We start from the raw sequence: 13,723 nt of genomic DNA, 5'->3' as shown, positions 1-13,723 counted from the left end.
GCAGCGTGGCATGGGTGCACAGGCCGCAGCATGGGCGCGCAGGCTGCAGCAAACCTGGAGCAGGCCTCAGAGGACTGAATCGTGGGCAGCTGTGGAGGTTTCCAGACTCCTCAATCCACCAATACCAAAGACAACTTAGAAGGTCAGTGGGAAAAGTCTGTTTCTGTGGTGCTGAGAAAGGAAGGCGGAGTCTCAGCTCCATTCCCTAAGAGCGTGGTGCTGGGTGGGGGGGGGAAGCTGCTTCCCGAGCTTCCGGCCCACAGACTGAGGGGGAATCCAGTGGCTGATCAGGGAGGGATTGCAGGGATCTCTTTGCCAGTGCTGAGGCAGGAATCTCTTGCTTTGCCCGTGTTTGGATCTGGGTCACAGTTCTGGGCCGTGGTGCTGGGGTGAGGAGGAGCGCTGGCTTGGTGGAGCTTGTAGTGATTGTGGAGAGAAGCCCCTCCTCACAGTTACAGGACAGAAAGGAGTACTTGTAGTCGCAGGCCAGGAAAGAAGTAAACACCTCGACCCTTATCATACCACCCTGGAAGAACAGAAAATTTACAGGGCCCTACAAGTATCTCTGAAAACAGCTGTACAAACCCCCCCAAGCTTGGGACAGTACATTCTCCACATTGGAAGCAGATTCGTACCTTAACAAAAAGTTTAAAACTCACGTAATTGGCCGGGATCATGAGCAAGCAGGGCAAAAAGAGTCAGACTATATTATCTTACTTTGGTGAAACAGAAGACCAAAATATACAACCAGAAGAAGACAACAAAGTCAAAGCCCCTACATCCAAAGCCTCCAAGAAAAATATGAATCAGTCCCAGGCCATGGAAGAGCTCAAAAGGGATTTTGAGAAGCAAGTTAGAGAAGTAGAGGAAAAACTGAGAGTGATGCTAAAGGAGACCCAAAAAAAATACTGAAGAAAATAACACCTTAGAAAATAGCCTAACGCAAATGGCAAAAGAGGTCCAAAAAGCCAATGAGGAGAAAAATGCCCTAAAAAGCAAAATTGGCCAGATGGAAAAGGAAGTCCAAAAGCTTACTGAAGAAAATATTCCTTAAAAATTAGAATAGAGCAATTGGAAGATAGTGACTTTATGAGAAATCATGACACAGTAGAACAAATCCAAAAGAATGAAAAATTAGAAAACAGCGTGAAATATCTCATTGGAAAAACAACTGACCTGGAAAATAGATCCAGGAGAGAGAATTTAAAAATTATTGGACTATCTGAAAGCCATGATCAAAAAAAGAGCCTAGACATCATCTTTCAAGAAATTATCAAGGACCAACTGCCCTGATATAGTAGAACCAGAGGGCAAAATAGAAATGGAAAGAATCCACAGATCTCCTCCTGAAAGAGATCCCCAAAGGAAAACTCCTAGGAATATTGTAGCCAAATTCCAGAGTTCCCAGGTCAAGGAGAAAATATTACAAGCTGCCAGAAGGAAACAGTTCAAGTACTGTGGGAACACAATCAGGATAACACAGGATTTAGCAGCTTCTACATTAAAGGACCGTAGGGCATGGAATATAATATTCCGGAGGGCAAAGGAGATAGGATTACAACCAAGAATCACCTACCCAGCAAAACTGAGTATAATCCTTCATGGGAGAAAATGGTCATTCAGTGAAATAGAGGACTTTCAAACATTCCTGATGAAAAGACCAGAGCTGAATAGAAAATTTGACTTTCAAATACAGGACTCAAGTGGAATATGAAGAGATAAACAGGAAAGAGAAATCATAAGAGACTTATTAAGATTGAACTGTTTACATTCCTGCATGGAAAGATGATATTTATAACTCATGAGACCTTTGTCAGTATCAGGGTAGTTAGAGGAAAAAAATTATATGTATGTATATGTAGATAGATAGATAGAGGGCACAGGGTGAGCTGAAGATTAAGAGGTCATATCTGGAGAATAAAATGAAGGGATGAGAGAGGATTATACTCGGAGAAGAAGAAAGGGAGAGGTAGAATTATCTCACAAAAAAAAACAGAAAAGAAAAGTCTCTCACAGTGGAGGGGAAACAAGGGAAGGTGAGAGGGAATGAGTGAATCTTATTCTCATAGGATTTGGCTTAAGGAGGGAATAACATACACATTCAATTGGGTATGGAAATCTGTCTTACCCTACAGGAAAATAGGGGGGAAAGGGGACAAGAGAGCAGGGGGATGATAGAGAGGAGGGCAGATTGGGAAAGGGGGTAATCAGAAGTAAATACTTCTGAGGAGAGACAGGGTCAAAAGAAAGAATAGAATAAATGGGAGGGCAGGATAGGATTAAGGGAAATAGAGTTAGTTTTTCACAATGTTTTCACATGCTACTGGGAAGTAAATGTAGGAAATGGTACAGAAGTCTATCCTGCCCTACAGGAAAATAGAAGGGGAAGGGGATAAGAGAAGGGGAGAGAGATAGAAGAGAGGACAGAGTAGGGGAAGGGATATTCAGAATGCATGACATCTTGGGGTGGGGGGAGGGGGGAGATGGGGTGAAAAGTTGGAACTCAAAAACTTGTAGAAGGGAATGTTGAAAACTAAAAATAAATAAATGTATATTAAAAAATAAATAAATAAATAAATAAAATTTAAGAATTTTTAAAAAAAGAGAAAAAGAAAAAAACAGAGTAAAGGTTATGAACCTGGGTGACTGGGAGGAGGGTGGTACCTGTAACTATAAGAGGGAAATTTGGAAGCAAAGAGAGGGGAGAAAGATGCATTCAATTCTGGACATGTTGGTCTTCCATTTAACTCAATAATTTTGAGTATTTGAATGCCTATACATACCTGGCAGTGTGCTAGATACTCAGGCAGAAGCTAAAAAGTATACTAACAGTAACTCCAAGAGCTTTAGCATATTGAGCTCATAGCTCACAGCATAGAGCTCATTGGCTTCTCACAACCCAGGAGGTATGTCCTACAGCTATTATCCCCATTTTACATCTGGGGAAACAAGATCAGAGCAGGTAAGTGACCCACTCCTCATCTCCTGTTGTGTTAGAGGTGAGATTTTTTTTTCCCCGGCTAGGTAATGGGATTAAGTGGCAGGGTCACACAGCTACTAAGTATCAAGTGTCTGAGGCCAGATTTGAACTCAGGTCTTCCAGACTCCAGAGCCATGCTCTATCCACTGTGCCACCTAGCTGCCCCTCGAAATGAGATTTTAACCTGTCTCCCTCTGAGTGAGCACTTTATGAGACACCAGGAAAGAAGAGTTTACTATGGGCTTGAATACTTCAGTGAAGGCTTTGTCTAATTTCAGCTGGACCACTGAAGACACCACCACCACCCCTCCCAACCTCTTCCAGGAACTCTCATCTCCCTGATTCTTATTGAGGACAAGCCTCACCCTTCCCAGAGTTAACTGAGGGCTACCAGTGGCTATGAATGGGACCCTTCTGAACCTGAGCTTTCTCCTTTGTAAAAGGAGATAATAATTCCTGTCCTACTTATTTCAGCCAGCCAATCAATCAGCTATTAAGTGCCCACTATGTTCTGGGCATTGTTCTAGGTGCTGGGAATACAAAAACAAACGTGAAATAGTTTTTGACCTAAGTAGTGTACATTCCATCACAGAGTTGTTATAAGCATCATAAATTTCAAATTGAAAAGGGACCTCAGAGGCAGCCAGTCCAACCTAAATAAGAATTCCCCACTATGACACATCTGATAACACCCAAATTTTTGGCCAAATCCCTCTCTACTAGGGATATTCCACTACCTCCCTAAGACAACCCCTTCTATTTTGGGATCAGGTCCACTCACCTGCATTCTCTATTAACTCTTTTTTTTTTCAGGTGCTTAATAAATGTTTATTGATTACTGCTAGATTATAGGAATAGGATTTCCAAACTGCATTAAGAGATTGATTTACCTGAATTTTCCTTCCATGTGCACTTTTATACCTCTCAGCTAATGATAATCAAGATGGTGGAACTGACAATACTTTTAGCACATACTTCCAGGGGTTGTTATAAGGTTCAAAGGAAGTAACGAAGGTGAAGCACTTGGCAAATTTGAATGCACTATCTAAATTACTACCACCACCACCACCACCACTACTACTACTACTACTACTACTACTATTACTGCTACTGCTGCTGCTACTACTACTACCATTACTACCCTGCTGCTGCTGCTATTGTTACTACTTCTATTACTGCCTTGTTACTGCTGCTTCTCTGCTGCTGTTTCCTATTAACTCAAATTCAAACCCTTCTCTTTAGCATTTAAAGCTCTCCACAACCTGCCTCCAACCTACCTCTTCTAACCTACATTACTTCATTTTACCAGGTCTCCCACTGCATCTGAGGCCATCTCCAATCATCCTGACCTTCATCTTGCCACTGGACTCCAGTAACTCTGAAGGAGAGAGTGAGGCTGATGACTTTGCACAGCTCTGCTTCACTCAAATCAGATTCACTTGCAAGTTAAGACATCCCCCTGCTGATATCATTGTCCTCTTCGAGAATGAAGGATGAACAACAACACTTTTACCTACTCTGTGGTCAAATCAAAAAAGTCTGCATTCCTTACAGGAGCCATTCCATTTTCTTCCCCTTCTTTTGCATAGGTTATCCGCTATACCTGGATGCTATCCCTCCTCAATTCAGCTTCTTAAGATCCCTGGCTTCTTTCATTTTTTTTTTGGTTTTTTGGGGGGGCTGGGCAATGGGGGTTAAGTGACTTGCCCAGGGTCACCCAGCTAGTAAGTGTTATGTGTCTGAGGCTGGATTTGAACTCAGGTCCTCCTGAATCCAGGGCCACCACCTAGCTGCTCCCCTGGCTTCTTTCAAAACTCAATTCAAAGAACATCAAAATACCAAAAATACCTTTCCTAACCCATCCAGGTGAAAATTAGTTACTCCCTCCCCACCCCAAATCACCCTGTATTTGCTTTGTACATATTCTGCATATACTTACCTGTGCATTCATTGTTTTCCCCAATAGAAAGAGGAGATACTGTATCTCATTTTGCCTTTGGACTGAGTTGACAGATTGGCTGACTCCAATTGTAAGGAGGAGTTTCCTTCCATCAAGCCTACATTTACATCTCCTACTTCCAATACTACCTTCTGAGGCCAAGCAGAGTAAGGCTAATTGCTCATCCCCATAACACCCTTTCTAATATTTGAAGACAGCCATCCTCCCCCAGTTCTCCTCCCCATCAAAAAAAAAATCTTTCCTAAACATTTCCAATTTCTTCAGCTGAGTCTCCTATGACGTGATTTCCAAGTGCTGGACAAAATATTAGAAATCATCCAGCATAGTAGTGTGAGTGTGAAGTAAAGTTTAAGAAAAAAGCAGCAATTCAGCATCCCACTCAGCAAGACCAGAAGATAGACTGGTATATAATGTCCTGCAGATGGATTGGGCAGAAAAAGTAGCTCTATTGGCCTTTGCTTTTCCTCTCTGGGCCACTAGAGGTCCCCTTTGTTTCATACAGGGCCAGCATCAACCTGGATCTGACCATGGTACCAGGGTACCATGGACCACTTGCCTGCAGAGTTTAGCCTGAGCTCTCTTGCTCCATAACTGGCTTGTCCCTGCTCCCTATTAGTGGTAGTGCCTTTCTTCTGAGAATATCCCCCAACTTATCCCTTATATATCTTGTTTTTACATAGCCGTTTGCTTGTTGTCTCCCTCTTTAGACTATGAGTTCCTTGGGGACAGGGATCATATTTCTGCCTTTCTTTGTATCCGAATTGCCTGGCACATAGTAGGCACTTAATAAACGCTTGTTGACTGTTGACTAACTATCTCCTTGATCACCTGGTTGGGTTACAGGAGAGATTTGGGCTGCAACAATGAAATTCTGCCTTTTTTCTATCCTCCCTTTCTACCAGATATACCCATTTTTACCAAGGTATCATGGAAAAAGTAGTGGATTTAGGGTCAGAGGACCTGAGTTCAGATCTACACTCACTACCTGTGTAACTCTGGTCAAATAATTTCATCTCCCTGGGCCTCAGTTCCCTCATCTGTAAAATGAGGCCATGGCGGTGACCAGATCACAAGTGTCAAATACAGCTGCTGTCCCCACTGTAATGAACCAGTTTAAAGTGTAATTAGGAAATATTTAACAAAATAAATCAAAATACAATACAACATAGATAATGTTAATGTGTGGTTTTCTAAGTCAATATGCCAATGCTGGGATCCTTATGTAAGGTTTACTGGCCCCTGTTTTTATCTGAATTTGACACAACTGACTTAGATGGCCTTTGAGGTCCTTTCCAGCTCTAACACCAATGATCTCATCATCCTTAAGGGGTAGGATTGGGCTTGTCTCACCTACTGCCTTTTAACGCTACCAAAACCTCCTCTTAAAAACTGTGTATAGATCTCTGGACTAACATCCAAGGGTTAGTGAAGCAACAAGCATTTATGTAAGAATTTTAATATGTGCCAGGAACTATGCAAAGTATTGGGAATACAAAGGAAGGCCAAAATGCAATCTCCGCCCTCAAGGAACTCACACTCTAGTAAAGGAGATGGCATGCAAACAACTATGAGACAGACAGAGAGAGACAGAGAGAGACACACACACACACAGACAGAAACAGAAAAACAGAGACAGAGAGACAGAGAGAGAGAGAAAGAGAGAGAGAGAGAGATAGAGAGAAGAGAGAGAGAGAGAGAGAGAGAGAGAGAGAGAGAGAGAGAGAGAGAGAGAGAGAGAGAGACAGAGAGAGAGAGAGAGAGGGAGAGAGAGGGAGAGAGAATCTCAGAAGGAAAGCTCTAGCAACACCTGGGACTGGGAAATACTTCTTGCCAAAGGTTGGATTTAAGCTGAGCGTTGAGGGCACCCAGGGAAGCCAGGAAGGGAAGGGAAAAAAGGAGAGCATTTCTGGCACAGGGGATGGCAGCCAATGAAAAAGCAGAGTCAGAAGGAATATTATGTACAAGGAACACTGGATTAGAGAGCTTTGAAGGAGAGCAAAGTAGAAAATAAAGACTGGAAAGCTAGCATAAAGGAATTTTAAAACCAAACAGAGCATTTTATATTTGATCCTGGAGGTAAGAGGGAGCTACTGGAGTTTATAGAGTAGAAGGATGACCTGGTCAGGCTTATGCTTTAGGAAAATCACTTTGGTTCTTGAGTAGAGGATGGGCTGGAATAAGGAGAGACTTAAGAAACAGCAGACAAGGTCACTCACCATCTGAAAGGGAGAAACAAGGCTTCCCAAGAAACATACAAAAGAATCCACAATGTTGCCAACAGAGTTCAATTGTATATACTTAATATTTAAAAGATACGATTTTGTCCGTGTGAGTGCACCTTCCATAACTGGTCTTGCATTGTCATAGCCAGAAAAAAAAAGTGTATCACCTAGTGACCAATCTTCTAATAAGAAGCCTCTCTGTACTTAGCCCAGCTGGTGGTCCTTGGACAACAGGAGGGCATACTCAAAGCCTTTTCACCTCTGCTGCATCTACCAGACCTTGCACTCAGCTGCCATATCCTTCCAGGACCCAGTTTGAGTGTGTGTGTGTGTATGTGTGTACATATAAAAATATGATTTTGTGAGTTTTAAATTTTTTTTATTTTTTATTAATTAATTGTACACAAACATACCTGTTCCAATTTTTTGAAAAATGATCATATGTAAACTGTGAGTTTCAGTTATATACCTTCAAAACCTTACATACCTAACAAAATAGGAATAAAATTGCCCTGTGTGCATCCCCTTCTGAATTTTTCTTTTCTCTGTATTTTTTAATGTTTTTGTCAATATTCTTTTTTTAAAAGAATTTTTTACATTCCTCTCACTGCCCAGTAAGTCACATCTCTTTGACTCAAATAGAAACCTTCCTTTAACATAAATTAAAAGTTAGCAAAAAAAATTTTTAATAAGCAACATGTTAACTATATTTGAAAATCATGCCTCATTCTACACCTCTGGTAAATGATCTCTCTGCCAAGAAGCAGGAGTCAGGCTCTATGAGTCAGGTCTTCAGAAGTCATGATTGGTCATTGCATTGACTTGAGTTCTTAAGTCTTTCAAAATTGTTCACTTTTACATTATTGTGGCCATCATGTAAATTGTTCTCCATGTTCTGTTCATTTCACTCTGCATCAGTTCATACAAGCTTTCTCTAATTTTTCTAAATATCACATTTATCGTTTCTAAAATATAGATCTAACAATAGTATGTTTGTGTGATCTTTATGCTTTCCAAAATACCTTCATATTTTGAATTTGCCTGAGATGAATGCAGATTCATTTTGCAAAGGGATTCGCCATAAGAAGTATTTAAAATGTTTAAATGTTGATAGGCTGCTTATTAAAGTTGAACATCACCACCATCTTGTACAATATACTACTCCAGGCAATCTACACACTTTGTACAAATTTTAAACAGCTGCTTCTCAGTGACTGAAAGGATTGCATTTATATCCTTGCCTTATGATCATCTAAAGAAGGTTTTGATGCATCCATGACAGTTTTGACATGACCCCACAAGAAAAGGTCAAATGGAGACAGATCAAATGTCTGAGGTGGTCAAGCAAGATGACCTCCACTGATCCCAATGGCCTGAGAGGATGTCATCCAGAAACTGTCACACATGCAATGCACAATAACATTGTTCAAATGAATATGAAAATTATGTTATTCAAAATTTATAAAACTAAATTAGTATAAAAGAAATTTAAATAATGAAACATTCCAATGATATTTTTGTAAGTTTGTAGCATTGATACTTCTGAAGTCATTAAGTTTTACAATTTCACTAAGACTTTTGGGACACCCCATTATCAGCATTACAAAATATATTTTATCAGTGACCCACCAAGTTGTTTAATCTCTGTGTGTCTCAGACCACTTCCAGGGACTTCTCTAAATCACTGACAGATTGTACCTTTGTGGGTGGAAAATTCTCCATACTTTCCTATATTCCTGTTTCATAATCAGATTTGTAGTTCTCTTATCCACAAATTATTTCACACGTATATGTTTTGTCTTCTCAACTGAATTAAAAGGTTTTTTAAATGAAATTTAAAACGACCCACAGAGTAAATCACATCACTCCTTTCTCTGTGATTTTTCTCTTTTCGTTGTTTTTTTTTTCTCCATGATTTTTTATGCCTGCACTTGTCACCTGCCCTCCTCCCTAACATGCTTGGAGCTCATCCAGAAGAGGAAAGCCATCAAGCTAGTGAGGAGATAAGCCCATGCCACAGGAGGCTCCATTAAGGGAACTGGGGGGTCCTCGGCCTTGATCGGCTCTGCTGAACTGTATAGCTATGCAGACAAAAGGAACATGTTCTTCAGAAAGGTGCCTTCAGTGTAATGGAGAGAGACCTCTATTCTGGGGGAACCCAAGCCTGGGTTCCCGTCTTGCTTCTTCTTTCTGTGTAAGATTGAATGAGTCACTTAAACTCTCATTGAGTATCATTCATTTTCACATCCTAATATTTCTTTGTTGTGTCTAATCTGACATCCTAAAGACCTACTAGCATAGACTAGAAATGTGGCTGAGCTGTGGAAGGAGTCAGTGAGATAACAAGCATTTAGGTGAGCATTTTACTAGGTGTCACTGAAGTAAGGTCTAGGGATTCAAAGGAGAGAGACCAAAATATAGGCCCTGCCTTCAAGAGGCTCACATTCTAATGGGAAGGAAGGTAGCGACTATAGGCAGTAAGCCCAAAAAGGGCACCAGATTTTATCCCAGTGAGGCTTCCTGGAGGCAACAGATAAATTCCATGCTTCAGTCCATACATACATACATATGTATATGTATATATGTGCACATAGAGAGAGATGTGTGTGTATATATAATATGTATATATATGTGTGTGTATGTATGTGTATATATATATATATATGTATTATATGTATATATGTATGTATAAAATCTCCAAGTCTTGACTCCCCACCAAATGCCAGTTTCATGAACACACAAAGCAAATTACAAAGAAACCCATTTATACAGGCTTATAGCAAGCAGAAATCAGAGAAAGATATACAGATGAGAATATATACCAGAAAATACACAGAGTGAATAAGCTCTCTCATTAGAAGTGAAATACCTCAGCGCAATCAAGAGAGGGTCCCAGATTTTACCCAAGAGGACATTCCCTGAAGAATCTGATTTATTAAGCTAAGATAAGGGACTTAATTGAGGTGCCAATTCTCTTCATGTTAGTTTCTTCCTAGAGTCTCTCTCTTCAGGAACCTGAAAAGAATCAGAAACTGTGTGTCTTCTCTCTTAAAGCTGGAAGTCTAAAGACCAGGATGTCAGTTCCAATAGGTTCTTACCAACTCCATTCCTCACACAGGAATGGAGTACTGAATAAATCTCCACAAATTAGTAGAGAGCCTTGTAAATGCTTTTTGAGGCCAGATATATATGACATATTACATATATGTGTGTGTGTGTGTGTGTGTGTGTGTGTGTGTGTGTGTGTGTAGAAAGAGAGAGAGAGGATCAATTTGTAAGAACAAAGGCCTAGACAAAAATGATGAGCTCCCATGTTGAGCCATTGCAAATATCTGTCCTTAGCCCTATACTGTTAAACATTTTCCCCAGTGAATTAATGAACATATAGATGGCATGCCTGTCAAATTGACAGATGGCATAAAGTTAAGAGAGATAACTGATACACTGAGTAATAGTCAAGACTCAAAAATATCTTGATAGGCCAAAATGATGGTTCAAATTGGAGAAGATGAAATATAATAGTGATAAAAGAAAAATCCCTTACAGGTTCAAAAAATCTGTAAGTATGAAGTAGGTGAGGTATGGCTAGACAACATTTGGTCCAAAAAAGATCCGGGAGTTTTGACTTAGCATTTATTAAGAACCTACTATGTACGCAGTACTGGAGGTACAATGAAACTAGTCCCTGCTCTCAAAGAGCTCACATTCTAGTGGAATACAACTACATAAACACTAAGTCATTTGAAGATGAAGAAAGCAATAGCAATCTCTGTAAGATGATTAGAAAAGGCTTTATAGAAGATACAGCATCTGAACTGAGCCCTGATTCTAACCCTAAACTAAGAATTCTAAGAGGTGGAGGTGAGAAGGGAGTAAATTCCAAGCACCAGGGACAGCCTGTACCAAGGAGATAGAAGTGGGAATGCCAAGTTCAGAGAACATCTAGTAATCCAGTTTGTCTTCATTTAAATTCCTCCCTTTTCCCCTTGACTGAATATAATGAGAAACAAGATAAAAGGACCAAGAGTTGTTTCCAAGAATTGAATTGTTTTTATTTACAAAGAACTGGACTGCAGGCTGGGTATGGGGCAACAGTGTGACATGGCAGCCTAGTCATGAATACAAGCTCAGGCAACTTTAAGAATGATGAGTCTAGAGCAGGCGAGGTAGATAAAAGTCTCCTGGTTCTTCTTCCCTCATCAGAAAACTTGTGAAATTTTCTGAGTAGTTCTAAGCACCAGGATTTAGGAAGAGTAATTAATGGAAACTACAGAGAGCCACTTAATAATTAATGCCTGTTGACTTAAAGATGGATGAGCAGATTTAGGTGAATAGAAGGGAAAACTTCCTAACAATTAGAGCTTCTCCCAAAGTGACATGATTAGCAGGTTCTTCCCCACTGAAGGACTCTGAGAAAAAATTTGATCATCCCTTTTTAGGAATGATGAAGAAGGGATTCCTATTCAGGTATGAACTAGATGACCTCCCAACTGTGAGATTCTGTAATTCTCTCTGGCTTTGGCTGTTAATTCCCATAAGTCAGAAGGGACTCTTCACTAAGAATTGCAAACAGTGCCTTCATCATAGGGCTTGAGAAGACCACTGAAAATCAGAAAGGAGAATAAGGTTATTGGCAATGGAATGGGGAAGCAAGTAGAATCTTTGAGCAAAGGAGGAGCAGAAGGAGAGGGAGTTGTCCTTGCCCTCCCTTTCCTTCACAAAGCAGGGTGTGGGCTTCTGAGCCAGCCAGGTTTCTCCTCCCTGCTGTTGGGCAAGGAGAATCACCAACCTGTTCAGTTTGACTTCCCACCCTCAAACTAGTATGGTTTCCTGCTGCTGTTGGCTTCTCTCTCTTGACTGATGAAAGTATATTGGACAACGTCTCTGCCCCCAGACCAAAAAAACAGCCCTGGGTTTTTGAGGATGGAGCAACCTTGGTGGAACCACTCTGCATTGTAACCTTAATTTGTCCTTGAGGAGAGGAAAAAATCCTGTTAACACCACAAATATTGATTTTTCCTTATCTCCTACAAAGATATTGGCCGAGGATGTGAGAGGTCAGCAGTTCCTCCAGGGACCAAGTTACCAAGTTCTGGGAACTCTAAGGGGAGTAAATTCAAGTTTCTCACGTAATGGAATAAATGACCCATGGGCCATCATGGATATAGCAATCCTCAAAGAAGCTTTCTCTCTTTTCCTTGTATGTCATACTCCATTTCAGGCAGTCAGTAAGCATTTATTAAGCACCTACTATGTTCCAGGCATGGTGCTAAGTTCTAGGGATTCAAAAAGAGTCAGATGATAGTCCCTGCCCTCAGGGAGCTTACAATCTAATGGGGGAGACAATAAGCAAATAAATACGTACAAACAAGCGATATATAGAAGAAATAGGAAGTAAATAAGAGAAGGAAGGCATGAGGATTAAGGAGAGAAAAAAGCTCCCATCTCCACATCTTTGCGCTAAGCATCCTCTGTTCTTGGAACGTACTTTGTCTTCACCTTTACCTCACTTTTCTTCCTTTAAGACTCAGCTCAGGTACCATGCTCTATAGGAAGACTTTCCTGATTACCTCCAACTGCTACCCTACTAGTCTGTAGTTGCACGTATTTATTCTCTTTTTATTTATTCTGCAAATACTTAATGATAGCTGGCCTTTATAGAGTGCCTGCTATGTGCCAGACACTGTGATAAGCACTTTACAATTATTATTCCATTTGATCTTCGAAACAACCCTGTGAGGTAGATGCTATTATTATCCTCATTTTCCAGTTAAGGAAACTGAGGCAAACAAAGGTGAAGTGACTTACTCAAAGTCACACAGCTACCAAGTGTCTGAGGATGGATTTGAACTCAGGTGTTCCTGACTCCAATGCATGTTCTTATAGTCACTTTTATTTTAGAATGTAAGCTCCTTTAAAGCTGGAATGGTTTTGTGGGGAGAGGGAGCTCCCTATACCAGTGAAATTACAGGTCCAGTGCTTCTCCTGGTTCCCTTTTTGGTGTCCTCAGCACCTAGGACAGTGCCTAGCACACAGTGGGCAACTTAATACATGTTTGCTGGTTAATCGTTGATTTAATATGTGCAGAACCCTGTGGTGTATGCTGGGGCTCAGTGGGGAGAGAAGGGAAACCTAGAGAGGATTTAAAAGACAATAATCTTAAAATCTCAGTATGAGGCTATGAGAGAAGAGGGGAGAGGCATCAGAGACAGGGCTCACAAAAAAAGACAAGACCCACTTAAAAGAAAGCACAGCAGGGGATAGAGCACCAGCCTGGGAGTCAGGAGGACCTGAGTTCAAATGTGACCTCAGACACTTACTGGCTGCATGACCCTGGGCAAGTCACTTAAACCCGAATACCTACAAAACAAAACAAACAAACAGAAACAATGGGTTTACTCTTAGAAGATGCACATTTTATCCCTGGTTCTGCCACCATATCCCTTTATAATTTTTGACAGTTCAAGGGCTCTCTGTTTCCTCCTTTCTATACAGTAAAGGAGGAGGCCTAAGTGACTGCCAGAGCATCATTTGTCTTCACCAGCCTATTGTAATCTAAGG

The sequence above is a fragment of the Phascolarctos cinereus genome, unplaced genomic scaffold (genome assembly GCF_003287225.1).
Source record: "Phascolarctos cinereus isolate Bilbo 61053 unplaced genomic scaffold, phaCin_HiC Scaffold_2;HRSCAF=192, whole genome shotgun sequence".
Lineage (NCBI taxonomy): Eukaryota > Metazoa > Chordata > Mammalia > Diprotodontia > Phascolarctidae > Phascolarctos > Phascolarctos cinereus.
The sequence above is the reverse complement of the archived record's forward strand: the minus strand, read 5'-3'. Positions refer to the sequence as shown.